The sequence below is a fragment of the Panthera pardus genome, unplaced genomic scaffold (genome assembly GCF_024362965.1).
Source record: "Panthera pardus isolate Hobbes unplaced genomic scaffold, ASM2436296v1 HiC_scaffold_27, whole genome shotgun sequence".
Lineage (NCBI taxonomy): Eukaryota > Metazoa > Chordata > Mammalia > Carnivora > Felidae > Panthera > Panthera pardus.
Window position 1 is genome coordinate 11,141,475 of NW_026526843.1, and position 19,279 is coordinate 11,160,753.

The 19,279-nt window shown below is 39.6% G+C and overlaps 1 long non-coding RNA gene across 1 annotated transcript; it reads left to right on the plus strand.

The window, feature by feature from the left end:
* Positions 1-10,540: 10,540 nt before the first annotated feature.
* LOC128773823 (uncharacterized) lies at positions 10,541-14,221 on the plus strand. Its single transcript, XR_008418256.1, has 2 exons — positions 10,541-11,118; positions 11,192-14,221. It is a non-coding gene; the product is annotated as an uncharacterized LOC128773823 (long non-coding RNA).
* Positions 14,222-19,279: the final 5,058 nt, after the last annotated feature.

The window sequence follows — 19,279 nt, forward strand, 5'->3', positions numbered from 1 at the left end:
CGACCATGAGATTGTGACCTGAGCTGAAACCGGGAGTCGGACGCTTAACCTGAGCCACCCAGGCGCCTCTCTTTAGTTGCAATTCTTAATCTTGTATTTAACCTGAAAAGTCACTGACAGAGACGTGATGGTGCCTAAAATGTAGCCATGAAATACGAGATTATTACCTCATGCACACATGTGCATGGGCACACACACACTTTTTATTATGAGAGTGTTCAAATCTACAGAGAAATAAAGTAGTGAAGTGAATGCCCACTTGCCAAGCACCTGGATTTAACAATTGTTAACATTTTTGATAAAATAAGTGACTAGTTTATATGTGTATTTGCTTCAGTTCTCCACCCTCAAAAGTGAGTATTCGCCTATCTTACCGCGGTTCCGTTATTATACCTAATAAAGTCAACGGCAGTCACCTATTCTACCTGACAGCCTACTCATATCCAGATTCCTCCAGTCGTGCCCAAACTTGTGAGTGACTGTGAATTATGAGTGACGCGATCATTGGCAGATCAGAGATCTGAGAACTTGGTACTGTCCCTCAGCTGACGGAAGTCAGGAGTATAGACCGGTAGCAGAACAGAACTTAAGCCAGAAAAATACAGAGTAATCAAGTATTCGTTACTCTCCCCTCCTCGAGCTATAGTGACCTCCGGAGAAAGCTGAGCCATCAACTGGGAATCAGCGTGGGGCTTGGAGTCTACCAGAACTCCTGTCTCCCGTACAGAGGGGAAGTGCCATCGAGAGAGGCCTGACACTCTCGTAGCTGGATGGTCAGTCATTCCACCATCATTCATCAAGGAATCCTTCCTTTCCTCAATTCCTTGAAATAATACCACAGAACTATAAAAATATTGGAAGAAAATACGTGAACATATTTTTATCATCTTAGGGAGGCGAAGGCTTTTCAAAGGAAGGCATGAAACGTTTGATTACATAAATATCTGAACGTCTTTATGGCAAAAGACAAAATTAAAAAGTAAATGGCAGGCTTAAAGAAAATGTCTGCAGCATAGAGTTTAAAATAAGAGTTCCGTAGGGGCGCCTGGGTGGCTCAGCCGGTTAAGCATCTGACTCTTGATTTTGGCTCAGGTCATGACCTCATGGTTCATGGGTTTGAGCCCTGTGTCAGGCTGAGTACTGACGGTCTGGAGCCTGCTGGAGCTTCTCTCTCTCTCTCTCTCTCTCTCTCTGCTCCTCCCCTGCACACACACACACACACACACACACACTCTCTCTCTCTCTCAAAATAAATAAACTTTAAAAAAAAACAAAAAAGAAAAGGAGAGTTCTCTAATATGCTAATAGTGCCTACAAATCAGTAGGAGAAAAATTTTTGAGTGGGCAAAGGATATAAATGGACAATTTAAAGATGGAGTAGAAATGGCTCTCCATATGGAAAGACGATTAAAGAAATGAAAATTAAAACAAAACTGAGATACCTTGCTATTCACCTTCTGTTTGGTGCAAATGACAAAGATTGGTAATATTTCATGTTGGTGAACATATGGGACAAGAGGGCTCTCCTCCACTGTTGGTAAGCATACAAATTGGTCCAGCCTCTGTAAGGGCAGGTTGGCATATATTATTATTATCCCAAGTTCATGTTCTCCTCGCTAATGTAAAAGCTACTCAGGCAATCTGCCTCTGTTCCTGACTTCGTTTCCTATTTTTGTGTCTGTTCTCTCCTAGCTGGTGCTATTTGTGCCTCTCATCCCAGCCAGGCAGGCTTGACCTTCACTCCTGACTTCCGCCATCCCTTCACAACTGCAAGTCATTTTCCTACCAAACTGGAGTTTGCCTACTCTGCGCCTTTGAGAGTTTTGGAACAGCATGCAAGTTCACGTCGCCATCACGTTATCCTGCTGACTGTCTCATGTGACGAGACCGACACCCGGGTCGCTTGCTTCTGCCCTTGTTCTTCTGCCTGTTGTCCCCTCTGCAGCCATTGAGCACACGCACGTGTTGTCACACAAAAGCCGTTTTGCTGTTTTTATTTGTCTTGTGAATGTTGTCATTTGCTTCGTGCGTATCACGAATTAGTGTCATGTACTGCTCGGTGATATAAAACTGTCACTAATTAGAAATTTGCGTTGAGTCTGGGTAGGAGTGGCGCCCAAGCAGAAAAGCAAGAGTGCAGATGCTAGAAGAGCAAAGAGGGCAAGAAAAGTGATGTTTGCAGCAAACGAAATGAAAGTTCTCGAAATGCTCAATAATGGTGAAACCAAGACCTCTCTAGGGCCCTTTTTTCCCTTTTTTTGGCATTAATAAATCTATGGTTTGCACAATAAAAATAAGAAGCTATTAGGGCCAATCAATCGAGGGGCACACTAGAATCATCGAGAACATCATACATAACGTGAGATGCCAACACAGAGACCATGGAAAAGATGTGCACGTGTGGCTTCTAACCCAGAGAGAGCTGCATAGGCCTCCTCCTGTATGCGTAATCTGCCAGCGAGCATCACAAAAACGCAAGTTTCAGTTTTCATCTGGACAAAAGGTTACAACATTCACTGTGAGTAGAGGGTGGTTGGCTAGGTTTAAGAAATGCTGTGGTCTGTCTGAAAAGAAATGGTCGGCAGAGGAAGCAGATCGTGAGGCTGCTGCTGGCTACCCTGAACACCTGAGGGAATGGATTGAGGGAAACGGCTATTTCTTCAGTGCTGACGAAATGGCCCTGTTCAGGAAGTACATGCCTACTTGCACACCTTTTGCAAAGGATGAGAAAAAGTCCAGAGGCTTCAAGCCTGGAAAGGACAAGCTCAAAGTTCTGTTTTGTTCCAACGGTTCTGGTGATTGATTAAACCCACATTGCTTCACAGATTGCGAAGTCCTTGCCCTCTTAAAAGAGAATGCTAGAAACACTTTTCTGTTTACATGAAGGGAAACCATAAAGTAGGGATCACTGAGAAACTCTTTTGGGGCCCGTTTTTGAAGTCTTCATTCCTGAGGTTAGACAATATTTAAACCAAAAAAACAAAAAACAAAAAACCTTGAATTCAAAGTTGCTGCTTTTGGACACCTGCTCCTACTGCCAAAAGTGCGATAGTAAATGCTGATCCTTGTGTTCCAGTCACCTCCACCCCCCAGTACAACTCCACTCCTTCAACCCAAGCATCTGGGAGTGCTGAAAATTGTTTGTGAGGTACTGTACTTGGCGTATATTTGATTCCCTTGCAGATCGTATGAGAGAGACGCCAGAACTGACTGGGAGGGTAGCTTGACAAAATTTCCCCATTTGTAATGCTTTAACAATAGTGGAAGAATCAATGCGAGAACTAACACAGGCAACCCTTAATGGAGCCTGGCACAAACTTGGGAATGAGGTTGTAATGGACTCTGCAAGTTTTCTCCCAGTGGTAGACGAAATTGCAAAGGTTGTAGCATCTGCAAAACATTTGGGTGGTGAAGGATTTGAAGACATTGATTTAAGTGACATTTTGCCGAAGAGTTAGATTCTCACCCTCAGAAGATAGTTGAGAACTTTTTCAGAGATGGCATCGCATCAAAAGTTGATACCACAGGTCAGCATAGGTTAACATCCAGAGCTCAAAGAATGTAGGAGCAGCTGTTCCACAAGTCAAATTGCTGTGATGATTCAGAGGAAAGAGATCCTGCGATGGAATATTTATTGACCTGAAGGCAAGATTTAAACGATTACCCACAACCCTATAAAGCAGTAATAAGAAACCTTCAAATGAAGGCCAATAAGTCTTTCTCTCTGTTTGCTTCAACAGGGAAGAAGAGGCTGGACCTTCGGGCCATGTCATTCAAACCCATTCTACAAACAGCAGGCAGAAAGGCCACACACAGATAGTTGAGCCTTGGGATTCAGACTCCAACAGCTCTGCTGATGATGTGATCCAAGTGCTGGAAGATGAAAGCAGAACGGAAGGTTGAGCTTACTTCTCTCCAGACAAAACCCAACTGTCTTGATTCTTTCCCTATCACTACTGTGATGACCAGCATTTTCACTGACGCATGATTGTCCTGACTTTGCGATCAGAGAGAAACAGAAATCGGTTGCCCAGTCATCACTATTACTGATGGGAAATTAGTAAAATACCAACGAGATTCACTTTACTTAGTGTCTTATTTCAGCGAACAGACCAAGTGTCTGGGCTGTCGTAATACCCACTTCCCTGCTGCAATTTCCCCCCGAAGGCTCATAAGCCCCTCCGACACAGATTCCTCTACAGTGAGGGTTCCAGGAAGTCAACTCTAATACGTAGGGAGGGGGGTTACTCTATGTGGTTGGACAACTTGATTTTGTACTCTTGATACTGACATTTATTTTAATCTTAAGCCTAACTTGCCATGTGGACAGAAAGAATCTAGACTCATTCGTTTGGTATCAGTTAATTTGTTTTCCAGCAGTTGTAGATGTAGCCACTGGTCAGTCTTTAAGGCAGTGCGTTTAAAATGCATTCTGGGATTTACTCGTGGTATCTACTCAAGGAGTAAAAGCTGCCAGAGTTCATCTCCATTGATCCTCTCTGTTGTCCTATCTGGTCTTCCCAGCGATTTGCATATTTAAACACCCTCTGGGAAAGGGATATCGCAACTTCTTCCCGAAAGGTGGTAGAAATCCAACGATCCACACCACCCTCGGCGGCTGAAGGTTTGAATGCTAGCTTACCTATATCTGAGTTTGAAGTGGTCAGAGGAAAGGGAAGAAAATCCAAGAGTTAAAAGGGCTTGCTTGCATAGGTACAGTTGAGATATCGGGCATTCCCCAACAGGTTCAAAAGAGGCAAGTGAGAGTTGAGAAAACTCATTTTCAGGTGCTGTGGGTCGAGCGGCCCGCCACAGTGCCAGAGGAGCTCACTCCCTTGCCTTACAGTAGTTCTCGACACATCAAAATCCCGTTGGGGGGCTTTGAAAAATACAGATTTCGGGGACCTGCCCCTGGATGTACTGAATCAGGGACGGGGTGAGCACCTGCGTATTTTGAAAGCTCCTCAACCGATGTTTTATACAGCCATGGTTGTTAACTGCTGCTCTCAGTCTGAACAGAATTCTAATAGAAAATGCAATACAAATGGCAGTGGGCCCAGCAGCTAGGAAACCCTGATTCTAAATTTCGGCTCCACCACTAACTCAATGGATGGTCTTATTCAAATCACCCTACTTTTCCCTTATCTGTCAAGTGAAAGAATAGGACCACTTGGTCTCTAAGGTCCCTCTCTCTCTGCACCTTGCAAGAAAGGTGCATCAACCTCACTGGTTGATTGTGAGTGTGCCTGAGCCCTTTCATAGAGACCAAGGTAAGTAGCAGCATTACTGTACTGTGTTCCTGTTATTTTAAAAATCGTGCTTCTGGTTCAAGTTTTACCATGTTTTAGTGCCTTCCAGAAAAGAGAGTTAGGCATGGAAAAACGAGAAACAAACGTGGCATCAACTTCCTGAAAAGAAAGACAGAGAGGACTTCCTATGAGTTTCTTATTTGTGTTAATGGCGATTTTTCTTCTTGAGTTACAGGGCTTGGGGAAAATAATAATGCATAGATATTATGAGTAAAACATCTTAACATGCTGTATCTATTGTTTTCATAAACCGAAGCAGAGAACTCTGTATGGTTACTGTTTCAAGGTTCCATGGATAATTGGTACATTCTTAATCATATCTAGAGGTAAATATTTTTAAGTCGATGACTATTTTACCAGTATAATCAGTGGTTCCATATGCCTTTAGAGAATGTGGTTTCCTGAGAATTTTACCATTTCTTGAGATTACTGCCTTGCCATTTTATTTCTCTTACATTTGACCAGAATTAGAGAAATCAAATTCAAGTTGAACAGCATCAAGCAGGAACCATTAATATAAAAATAATGCAATGGGAAACCAACTATTATATCAGTTTAGTTGTCACAGAAATGCCTAGACTTTGGCTTGAGAGGCGGAAATGTTTGTCTAGGGACCAGGCCATTTGAAATAAAATAATTGAGATAAGTCTAATTCTTGTTTAATGCAATATCCAGTTAAAACAATCTAAGAAGTTTCATTGATGACGATAAAATCTAGAACATTTCAATATGGCTGAGTTTAACAAGTCAGCAGAACTTACAGGTGGATTTGAAAGTTGGTATAGACCTAAGCGGTAGAAATAGAAATGAATGACAACATTGCCATGCAAATGGGTGTTTCCTTTTTCTTTTTAAAATTAAGAATAGTCCCCCAAATTGACAAGCTGAAATTTCTTTTAGAAGATGGTATGCACAGTTTGGGTGAAAAGAATCCTCCTCTTGTCAAATGGTTCAGGTAAATTGTTGTGTTCACTATTATGAAATGCATGGAGTTTTCCTTCTTTACAGACATATTTAACCACTGGAAAAAGAAAAGAAAAGGAAAAGGAGGTGGGGAGAAAGGGCAGCCCAGGTTGATGACGCTTGTAGAGAATATTAGAAAACTGGTATTACATTTAAAAAGAGCCCTTTGTTTGTTTAAAATCTTTTCCGTTCAAAATGCAGACAAGGCTCTTTAAACCACACATTTGGATTACACGGCTGCCACCACCTGAATGCTAATAAAGGGCTTCTACGGCGTGTATAGCCGAAGAGTGTGCGAACCACGTTTGTGCTATGGAATATATTGATCACTGAACTTTACATAGAGTTACCTTTTAATGGTCTTGATGTCAATGTGCTATGGTTGTTTATCTAAGAATTCAGAAATAAATTGTGGCATGAACAGAGTGTATATGTTCTTGGGAGCCATAAAATCAAATAGAAAATAGATGAAAGCCCAGACAGGACATTTCACTAGCGCAAACAACAAACGTTGGGAAATTAAATAGGAATCTAGTGTGCTTGAGACACTGCACTTCATCTTTCTTGCATTACTGCATAAAGCCCGTGATATAATTAACCCATTTTTGCAAACACCTAGAATTAACTCCTGATTTCCTGGCAGGGGCATGAGGAAGGCCGTGATGAGAAGAACACGGGACATAGATAAATGAGGGCTTTGCCATTGGCTGCTTGTCTGCCTGGGGTGGGGACTCCCTCTCTCTGCGTGAGTGGCGCTTGGTCCCCGCAGGATCACCCTTGAGCTATTGGGGTGTGGCAAGTCAGCGTGGGGCCTAGGTTTGGGGATCAGAGTTGCTTTCAATCCTGTCCCTGCCAATTACCAGCTATGTGACTGTGGGCATGCTTTTTAACCATTTCAGACTTGAGTTTCTAATCTGTAAAACGGGGTCGAAAAATACCTGCCATTATAGGATTGCTATGAGATTATATGAAATGCCTAGTACAGTGCCTGGCACATAGTAAGCGCTCAATAAATTGTTGCTATTATTATTATAACAAGCATTATAGAACTAAAGATGATAGTTTACTCATGTTTTTGCAGGATTTTAATATTTTGATATTTTATCTAACTTCCTTCAAAAAATGGTATGCATGATGGTTTTAAGAAGAGAGAAGGAATAAAAATTGATTTGCAATATTTTTCTTTGCTTGTGAAAGACACCTGAAATGATAATTCCTTTGCCCCTATGGTACTCCTTGACTGCAGCTCCATTTATATGTGCTTTGTTTATCAAGTGGTTATCCTTGCACGATATTTATTCATATAGGGATGACTTTTAATGACTTTTTTCACATGGGTATATTCCTATTCTCTAGAAAATAATCCATCCACTTGGTTCCACTTTTAAGATAATTAAGTCACTCTGTGTTAATAGGAGCTAACAATAAAGCTCTATAGGACCTACTTTGCTTAAACCACCAAATTATTAGCTCAGCTGCCTTTGAGAGAAAATTGGATATCTAAGTACTCTTACGAGGGGAGGACAATTCCGCATAACTCGCTTCTGAACATCTTCGCTATTTCATGCATTCTGTGATGGCATTCAAGAAACTTAGCATCATGCTTTCCAGAATGCTGAGTATTCATCATCATCCAAATGCTGGATCTGTTGGGTAACATTGCTGTCACTGCCTCAGTTCAAGCCCCCGTTACCACTTAGCCTGGATGATTATAGTGGCTTCATGACTCACATCCCAACTCTTTTAGTGTTTGAACTTGGGAGTCTTTGATGTTCTGGTATATTATGTCTGGTAGTCTTCGGCACTTGGCTGCTTGACAAATTTTCCTCGTGTACAATTCAGATGCTGGTACTTCCTTGTTCAAAAATCTTCAGTGGCTGCCCATTGTCTATATATTCCACTACTTAACCTTTAAATCATGACCCAGTCCCAGCGTATTGTAACCAGTTTTGCCGGCCGGTGTTCTCTTTCCTACAGTGTATGTGATCACCCGTGTCTTCCTTAGCCCTGTCTAAGTACTAAAGATCTTCAGCTTACAACTCAACCCTGATCTCTTAACGTTTGTTGCTTAAGCTCTGGTGGGTAAGAGCAGAAATTAGATTTATTACCTGAAGCCAGAGTGCCTGAGATGAGACTTCAAAGCTGTAGTCTCCTTCCTCTTCTCCTCCATTATTACAAACACCTAGACTTGGCTCTTGATTAATTGGCGGTGGCATGATCAGTGTCCTAATGAGAAGAATATGGGACACAGAGTGAAGGCTTTGCCACTTATTCTCTGCCCTGGGCTGGGGACTCCCTCTCTTTGGATGAATGGTGCTTAGTGCTGGAAGGATAACCCCGGTGTGTAAAAGTGACTTTCTTCTTTAATATTCTTTTTAAGCTTCCAGCCTATCGAGTTAGGGTATCCTCACTGAACCCCAGCCCCGTTTGCCTGGGGTCCTGAATGCTACCCATTCAATTCTGGCTCTAAATACAAATATTCTTGTTGTGCCCCTGGATAATTAAGTGGAGATCTAAACTCCATTCTCAGGCTCTTGCTAGCCTCCTATCCTGAGCATCATCACATACATGGTATCTTTATTTACCACCGGGCTTCAAATTGCTCGACACACTCTTTTGCATGTGAATGCTAGTCTGGGATGTACTTAATATACTTACTATACCCTAGATTTGGCATCTAGAGCAGGAACTGGCAAACCAAGGCCTTTGGGTCAAAACTGGCCCAACTTTTTTTAAATAAAAGTTTTATTGCAATACAACCATGCCCACTCATTTATGTATCGCCTATGGCTACATTATAATGATAGAATTGAGTAGTTGCAATAGAAACCATATGGCCCGCAAAATCTTAACTATTTACAGAAAACATTGGCTGGCTGACTCCTATTTAAAGTCAAGTAGTTCTCCAAGCTGGATATTCCTTCATCTTTGATAATTCCTCATTCACATCCTGTCAAACGATACAAGGCTAGCTCACTGGGACTATGAAAATAGGTTCCAACCCATTCAAACTACTTGCTTTCGCTTGAATTTCCCTGCTTCCTCTTTGTCATCTTCCTAAGATGTCCTTTCTCTGTGTTTTGCTTTTTAGTGAGAGATGCCATAGTTATAAAGACTACTAGAGTAGCCTTATCATACGTCTTTAAATGTCACATCAGGTCCATATGTGAAAGTCTTTCAACACTGCCAATATCTTTCAACATGACCTTCTAGTATCTCTAAGATTAGGCCTTTTGATTCACTAGTATCTCTAACATCAGGTTTTCTGAGCTTCACAGCTTCCAACATCTCCAATTGCCAGATCTTCTAAATGTTACAATGCCCACATCTTCCACTCTCTGGCCTGAAGCATCTCCAATGCCAGGGTTTTCTAATCTCCTCATCATCGGGGACATTAAAACTCTAGGTCTTCTACTTTCTCCAATAATCAATCATCAAGTTCCAGGTCTTGTCTCAGGGTCCAGAGTTCTAAGTTCCAATTTCTCTACGTTCCCAATCCTCCAGTGTCCCATATATGCACGTCTTCTAGAGTCCACGTTTTATTGTGTCCTAGTGCAGCTCTTCTAATATCTTCTAGCTCTCACATCATTTGGTTCCTACAGTTTTTAGTGTCTCCTAAATTCTGATTTTACAATGTCTCATTATCACCATTTCTTCCACTGCCCAAGTCTTTCAATATCTCTAAGAACCAGGTTTTCTAATGGTTAGGTGTTCCAACATCCCCAGTGTCTGGATGACTTGGTCTTTTGACATCCTGACATCTTACTGTCCAAGTCTCTTAATGTCTAGGGCTGCCAACGTCCTTGACTTCCAGCATCATGAAAATTATAGCTTCCAAATTCTGTGTCTTAACATGAATGTGTCAATATCCAGGTTTCCCAAATATCTCCCGATACCCAGGGCTTCCAATTTTAGGATTTCTAAATGTCTAGATCTTCCATTGTCTATATCTTCCAATGTTTAGGGCTTCCGAGGTGCAGGACTTACAATGCCTCTAAGTATTCAGGGCTTCCGATACCCATGAATTCCAAACATTTAGGGTCTCCAGAGTCTCCAACGTCCAGAATAACCAATGTCCACAAAATCTAAGGTTTCCAGTGTCTCCAATATCCTGTGCTTCCAATGTCTCCAATGTCCAGGGTTTCCAATGGTGCCAGTGTCAAGGTCTTCCAACGACTCCAGGTCTTCCAGCAACTCCAAGTCTTCCAACAGGTTCCAAGTCTTCCAACATCAAGGTCTTCCAGATAATCCACGTCTTCCAGTAATTATAGGTCTTCCACAAAACCCGTATCTTCCAGGAAAATCCACGTCTTCCAGAAAATCCACGTCTTCCAATGGTTTCAAGGTCTTCCAGACAATCCACATCTTCCAGCAATTTCAAGGTCTTCCAGCCAATCCATGTCTTCCGGAAAAAAACCGTCTTCCACCAAATCCAAGTCTTCCAATCAATCCAAGTCTTCCAGCCGACTTATGCCTTCCAGAAAATCCAGGTCTTCCGGTCAATTGATGTCTTCCAGAAAGAAATCCAGGGCTTCCACCCACTCCATGTCTTCCAGAAAAATATGCGTCTTCCGCCAAATCCATATCTTCCAGAAAAGTCCAGATCTTCCAACCGATCCACGTCTTCCACCAAATCCAGTCTTCTAGTCAATCGACGTCTTCCAAACAAAATTTATGTCTTCCGCTAAATAAATCCAGGTCTTCTAGCAAAGCCACGTCTTCCAGAAAATTTATGTCTTCCGCTAGATCCAGGTCTTCCAACAAATATATGTCTTCCTAGAGACCCACGTCTTCCGGAAAAAAATCCACGTCTTCCAGGAACCTCCAGGTCTTCCAGCAAATCGACGTCTTCCGAACAATCCGGGTCTTCCAGACAACTCGGGTCTTCCAGGAAATCCACGTCTTCCAATGACCTCCAGGTCTTCCAGCAAATCGACGTCTTCCAGCAAATCGACGTCTTCCAACAAGGCTGTGTCTTCCATCAAATTCGTGTCTTCCGGCCTACCCACGTCTTCCAACAAATCTGTCTTCCAGAAAATCCACGTCTTCCTGCATCTCCAGGGCTTCCAGCATCTGCTCGTCTTCCAGCAACTCCGCGTCTTCCGGTATCTCCGCGTCTTCCAGACAACTACCCAGTCTTCCAACAGGGGGCTCAACATCCACATCTTCCGACGTCTCCAGAGTGCCGGTCTTCTAACATTGGGTCTTCCAGTGTCTACAATATCCAGGTATTCTAACATGTTCCACAGTCCGGGTCTTCTGACCTTTCCCCAGGTCCAGGCCTTTTTAAAATTAGTCTTCCCAAGTCCAAGCCTTTCTGTGTCAGATCTTTCTGCAGACAGGCCCTCCAACACAAGTAATCCTGCCCACAGTAGATTTAGCCTCAAAAAATCTAATAAGGTGTTCCTTCTTACAGACCAGATTTTATGGATTAACTGTATTGCAGCTTAATAGTGTTTCCTGCTATTAGTAAATATGTATTTATGCTTTACAACTTTTTAAGATAGTGTTCATAAAACAGCCTCTGGAAAATAAACACACTGATGGGATTGCTGTGAGAAATTTTGCTACTTCCCTGATGCTTATAGGTTTCATATAGTCAACTATGTTTAGGTGCAAGTGAAATTCTTATTTAATGAAAAAAAATCCTGTTTACAGACTGTTTATTAGAGTTAACATACAGTGTATTTATCCATTTCTTTTAACACCAGTTTTTGTTTGGTCTTATGTGACCAATTAATAATAATAGTAATCATAATAACAACACTTGACATAGCATTTGCTACGTCCAGGCACTGTTCTAAGGTTGTAACATGCATCAACTCATTTAATCTTCCCAAGAACCCACTGAGGTAGGTGCTGTCATCTCCGTTTTACAGATGAGGAAACTGACACACAGAAGTGAAGTAACTTGTCCAAAGGACACAACTAATAAGTGAAATGAGAAAGCTGGGATTTGGACTCAGCTAGCTTGTGACCAGAGCCCATGATCCTAACCGCTATGCTATAATATCTGCTGCTGAAAGTCAAGATGAGAATTATGGGATCCAAAGCGTGATTGCTCCCGTTTTGTGTGCAGACTATTATCAGATCTTATGTCCAAATGGTCTCACTTTTTCCTGTCACTATCAGAACGTATTTGTACCCACAGATCTCATTCCTCAACTATTTACTATTATTCCCTTGCCCATGTGTATGGAACTAGGCACAAACACTTCCTGATACCGTTTTCAATTTGGGCAGAAATAAGGAAGCACTGAGTTCAAGAGCCATTTGCTTTAGAATCATATTCATGAGTCCATGCTTTGAGTCCTGGTGCTTGGAATTTGACCCTCCCATCAACTTCAATCTCTTATCACTGACCATTCTCCAGTTATACCTTACTATATAGACCACTTATCATGAGTTTGTTTCTGACCTCCAGGATTTACCTGTCTCTTCACATATCATTGACCTCCTGGATTCCTGACTACTGTCTTGTGTTCAACTAATGGTAACTACAACTCCCTAACCCCCAGCATGCTGACCTAGAGAACTAACTACTTGGTTCTCCAAGTCTCACCTCCTAACAGGTGCTTCCAGCAATATTGCTACCATGCCTCTGGCTGGCATGACAAGCATTAAAGCTACATAATGAAATTATGGTTGGTCAAGGGATCCCTAAAGATCTAGAATTGTCTACATGGTAATACAAATGAATAATAATTATTATTAAAATTGAAATACCTTCCAAATGTCTAATGATTTATTTTGCAAAGTGCTATCATTTCATCCATCATCCATGTCTTCATCCGTTCAACGAATGTTTATTGAGCGCCAACTGTGTGCCAGGAATATTTTAATGGAGCTCAAAATCACCTAGGGGAAACTGACGTGTACAAATAATTGAACAATTATCTATCAGTTGTTGCAAGACCATGGAGGAAAAGTAAGTATAGGATGTTGTGAGAGTCTGGAAAGTTAAGGAAAGCATTCCTGAGGAAGTAACATTTATGGTGACTGAAGGATCTGTTTTCTCACTTGATTAGTAAGATGGATGTTTTATGTCAGTTTCACATAATCAGGTAAAACAGCAAGTACTAAAGATGGGCATGGGATGCATGTATTTTGACTTGTTTTTTTCCCTACTGCTCCATGCTGCCTTAAAAAATGTATAGTAAGTATAGTTTTGGCACTGTATATCAAGGGATATAAAAATGTTGGTACTCTTTGACTTCGTATTTTCATCTCAGTGAATCTATTCAAGATTTCATTTCAAATTATTTCATTTAAATGCGGATAATTCGTGCACAAAGATGTTCCTCACATAGTACGTGGTATAGTGAAAAACAGAAAAACCTAAGGGTCTCACTTTAAGGGCATGGTTAGGTAAATGTGCTATTTCCATGTGATGGAATGTTCTTTCATTAAAATATTTGTGGTATGTTGATATTATATAACGTTAAGTGAAAAATCAGCACACAAGATTATATAAAGTGTGGTTGCAATTATCTTGAGTATATATAATCAGAGACAAACGACTAGAAATAAACATATTGGAGATTGTGAACTAATTATCTCTAGGTGGGTACGTTTATGTGTGACTTGTGTGTACTTCTTGGTGTTCTTTTTTTTTTTTCTCCCAAAGTTCTTACAGTGTGAAAGTATTTTATATTCAGGAAAAATATTTAAATGATTGTGCATAAACGTTCATTATTTATTCATCTTATTATACATGTAATCAAGTTTTACTGTTGAAAACACTTCAAAATGAAAGAAACCAAATTGAAAAAAATTAAGATCTCAAATAAACTCAATACTTAGAGATAATTTCTATAAGGTTTTTGGTGTATATTTTTCCACCCTCTTTCACAGGTATGTTTATTCTCTTTCACAAAATGGAATCATACTTATATTTAACCCAGTTTTCCCCTTAACAATAAATTATAAACGTCTTCCCATGTCAGTGACTGTGAGTCTATGTTCTAATTTTAATATCTAACTTTAATATCTCCTATTGGCGGGCATCAGGTTCTTCCTAGTTGTTTTGTATTCTAAAAACTGCTGTGATGAGCACATACGTTACACAAGTTGTGCAGAACACAAACTGTGTCGTCTTCCATGGTGGCCCTGTACGTGATCGTGTGCAAATTTGTTCAGGTATCACTTAGGATAAATTCTTAAAGGAGAGTTGCCGAGTTAAGGGATATGTACATCATAATGCTTATCAGAGCAAAAAACCCATAAGCAGTCAAGATGTCCAAGAATCGGGGGTGGTTAAATAAAATTATACGGTAACTCTATGACAGAGTACTATGCAGCCATTTAAGTTTGCACCACAGAAGAATATTCACTGAAATAGGAATATGTTGACAAGATCTCATTAGTGAGAGGAACAGGTCACATGGAAGTATGTATAACAGTCAAATCTTTAGAAGGCAAACTATATAAATGTCCTCTGAAAAATGACCGGAAGAATATACACTACTATGTCAGTGGTAAAAGTCCCAAGAGGAAAATGGGTAAATCGTGGTATATTTACACAGTGTAATATTATACAGCAGAGAAATGAACTACTGCTGAGCATAATAATATGGGTAGATTGTACTTCTATAATGTTAAATTAAGGTATCAAGTCCCGGAAGAGCACGTATAATAGGATGTCCTTCCTATATTATTCAAAAACACGTGAAACTAAACACTGTGTTATTTAGGTACACACATATATTTGGGATTTAAAATATTTTATTAAAAAGCAAAGGAGAATCAATAAAAACTTCAGGATAATGGTCATTGGGACTGAGGAAAGGGGCTGGAATAGGAGAAGATCGTAGAAGTGGATTGAAGTTATCGTCCGTATTCTAGCACTCAGGTTCAATGGGTGGGTGGGTGTTCCTTATATAATTAAAAGCATACCATTGACTAAGAATTGTACGATTATGAAAATTAAATCCAATAAGTTAATGGATAAAAATAAAAGCGGGCCATGCACAGATCGATGAGACACCGTGCGTGGATTACTCATAATACAATTCGGTGAATTCAAATCGCATGGTATTTCTTAAGCAGTTATCTCTGGGTGGCTGGAATACATGGGCTTTTTATTCTCTTGCAGTTCTTTATTCTCTAAATTTCCTATAGGGAAAATACAATTTAACAATAATTGAAAGACAAGCCCCAAACTACATAGAGGAAGATCTCAGATATGTTTAATGTGCATACCAGAGACTGAAAAGGTGTTGACGGGTTAATAATAATTGCCTTTGTCTAGTGACATTTCGCATCATTTTTTTCTGTTTCCTTACAGTTGTTTTTTTAATCCAAATGTTACAGAGCAAGCTTATTTTTTTGTTGCTACAAAAGTAATATATGCTTACTGTAAATGCAGTAGTATATAGAGTAACAAGTGACAGTTCCGCTGTCCAGAGACAGCCATGATTACTTTTTCTCTGTATGTGCATGTGTTCTTGATGTTTCACAAAATGAAGTCATCCTGTACATATTATTCTACAACTTGCCCTCCCCAGCCGCGCTCAATAGAAAGTCATTAAAATATTTTTTAATGTTTATTTATTTTTGAGAGAGAGAGAGAGAGACAGAGGGTGAGCAGGGGTGGGAGAGGGGCAGAGAGAGGGAGACCCAGAGCTCAAAGCCCGCTCCAGGCTCCATGCTGTCAGCACAGAGCCCGATGCAGGGCTCGAACTCATGAACTGTGAGATCATGAGCTGAGCCGAAGTCAGAAGCCCAACCGACTGAGCCACCCATGCGCCCCAATAGAAGTCATTTTGTTGTAATAGCTAAGGGAATTCCATAGTAAGGTGTACTATATAATTTATTCAACTCTTCCCACATAAATCTTGAGATTGTTAACAGTTGTTTTTTTTTTTCTTTACCATTACAGATAATGCTATAAAAACATTCTTTTTAATCTATCTTTTGCACATTTACAAGTATTTTTACAGGCTGGTACCTTAGAAGTATGATGGCTAGATCAAAGGGTGTGAGCTAACTTGACCCCTGGCATGCCGGACCCTGTCATTCTTTTTAATTTTTGTCAGCATTTTGGATGAAAAATCCAATCTCATTCCATTAAGTTATTTTCCCCTGATCACTAGTAAAGTTAAGCACCTTTTAATATTTTTATTAGTTATTTGTATTTCTCCTGTTGGAGATTGCTCGTTCATATCCTTTGCCTTATTTTTCTGTTGAATCATTTGTCTTTTTCCTTGTTGATTTGTACGAGGTCTCTGGATATCAGAGCTGGTATCCTTTTGTCTGCCGTATACCACAAATGTCGGTCATTTGTCTTTTTCAACATTTATTTATGGTGGTATTGCCCTAACAATCTAATTATAGAAATGGGCAAACATATGAATCTTTCTTTTATAGTTTCTTGGTTTTGTCTCATACTTAGGTTGGTGTCTGTATCTCAACATTATAAAAGTATTATCTTCTGTTTTCTTCTAATACGTTATTTAGTTTTTATTATGTAGTGCCTTAATCCAATTGATTTTGTGTGTGTGTATGGTGGAAAGTAAGGGACCTATGTTTATTTTTTCCTATGTTATTTATGGAATTATGTCTGCACTAATTTGGAATTCTTTTTTTTTTTTTTATCAGGAAGTATATGGGTATACTTATGCTTCTTTTCTGTCCAGTTTTGTCTTTTACCGAGCTGGTTCCTTTCTGCTTTAATTACTATAGCACTATAATATGTTTTGAAAACTGATGGGGCTGCTTTTCTTCCTCCATTATTCTGTTTGATTTTTCAGGATTTACTTAGCTATTCTTGTACATTTTCTTCAGATGAATGTTAGAATCAGCTCATCAACTTCTGTTAAGAAAAAAAAAAAATCCCTTGAATTGCCTCAGGCCTTTTGAGTAATGTGTCAAGAACTGATATCTTTATGACACCAAGTTTTGCATTTATCCTGTATCCAGGCATCATATTAAACTCTGTTCTTAGCCCTATGTTATTTTTCCAGTTAATTATCTTGAATTCCTAGGTACAGGAGCATGTCAGTTGTAAACAATGGCACGTTTGTCTTTTCTTTGCTAATGTTTGTATCTCATTTTTTTCCCCTTGTACAACATCGATAAAGATCTTATGACTTCTAGGACAATGCAGATTTATACTGATTCATAAAGAGCAAGCATCCTTCTCTTGTTTTTGACTTGAACACAAATACCTTTTTTCACTGTAAAACATGATGGTTGCCATTGGTTATGATAGATAACCTTTTTCCAGTTATGGGAATACTCTTCTAGTCTTGATTCCTGATTGACTTCTAGTTCTGTCAGGAACAGACAAAGAATGGTATAAAGTCTCTTCTGGCATCTGCCAGGGCGATAATATGGTTGTTCTCTTTAATCCCTTAATGTAGTTAATTACACTGATAGGTTTCCTAATGCTGAGACATTCTTGCATTCTTGGAATCCAGTTGACTTGGTAGTGGTGTTTTGGTTCTGTCAGTATTTGATTTCGGATGTAAAGCTCTATATTAACAAGTGCCTACAGCGCCGCCTCCTTACCTTTTTCACATGTTGGCACACTGGGGCAGATGGACAGGACTGCTCAGGGCAGAGGCAGCTGGCTTCTCAGGCTCTGCCTGTTTGCCCCCAAGGCCTTAGAAGGTAAATTACACACACGCTTGTTGGGAAACTCTCATTTATTGTTTTCCTTTGTGTGATGTCCTTTTCCTGCTTTAATATCATGATTGTGTGTACTTGTGAATGAACTGGATTTTTTTTCTTATTTTACAGTGTGCCTTAGACACAAGCTGTTCCCCTGAAAAGTTGGTAATACCCATAAAACCATTTCGTCCTGGTGCTTATATGGGAAGTGGGAGGGTAGAAATGCAAATCTCTCAGTTTCTTCCTTATGTGTGTGAATTTTTAGTTTTAAAATTTCATTTATATTTTTTTATTGAATTAACATGCGGTTTATATTAGTTTCAGGTGGACAATAGAAGGATTCAACAATTCTATACATTTCTCGGTGCTCATTGAGATAAGTGTACTCTTAATTTCCTTTATTTCACCCATTCCCCCACCCGCCACCCATCTGGCAACCGATCTGTTCTCTGTATTTAGAAGTCTTTTTCCTGCTCTGATGATCAGTTTATGCAAGTTTTCCACCTCTCCTTGGGGCAATTTGTGAAACTCTCCCAATTTCATTTAGATTTTCAGATGTATTGATTAGAAGTTGTACATAATCGTCTAATGTGTCTTAACTTGCATATATGTGGCGATATCCTCCTTTTTTTCTTTAATAGAACTGTTCATAGATTTGTGTATTTTATTTTCAGTTTAACTATTTTTAAAACTTGTTCCTTAATATCACTTTCTGCTTTTGTTAATACTTCTTTCTATATTCTTTGGTTCTGTTTGGTCTCTTTCTAGAATAATTAAGTGAATGCTTAGTTTATTTTTCAGTCTTTCTTATTTTATACTTAATGCATTTAAATGAGAAATTTTCCTCTGGATGTGTTTGACCGTGCCCCCAGTTTCCACATAAACAGTGTTACCATAAACAGCATTAGCCAAAACAGTGTGACCTTTTTTTTCGGGGGGGGGGGGTCACTTCATCTGTAGTTAGTTTTGTTTTCCTTTTTAATCCAAGAGTTATTTAGAAGTATTTATCTATTTCAGCATGGTTAGATTTTAGTTGACATTTTGTTTTTCTACCCTTTTTCCCCTCTTATTACTAATTCTACTGTCTCATGGATGGAGAATGTTTCCTGTGTGGTTATACATTTTGGAAATTTTTTGTGTCCTAATGTAATAAACTTTTATAAATATTCCATGGGCAATTGAAGCAAATGTATGTTTCCTTTTTGTTTGGGTAACATTATATCATATTTCTACATATTAAATTGAATTGTTACTCAGATTTTCCCTTTTGATGTGCTCAATCTAAATTTTTGATGAGAGTATGTAAAATCTCCCACTTATTTTATCATAGTCTTCTATTTCTAGCCTTTTCTGCTTTGCAAATTTGAAATTCTTTTTCAGTGCATTAAATTTCA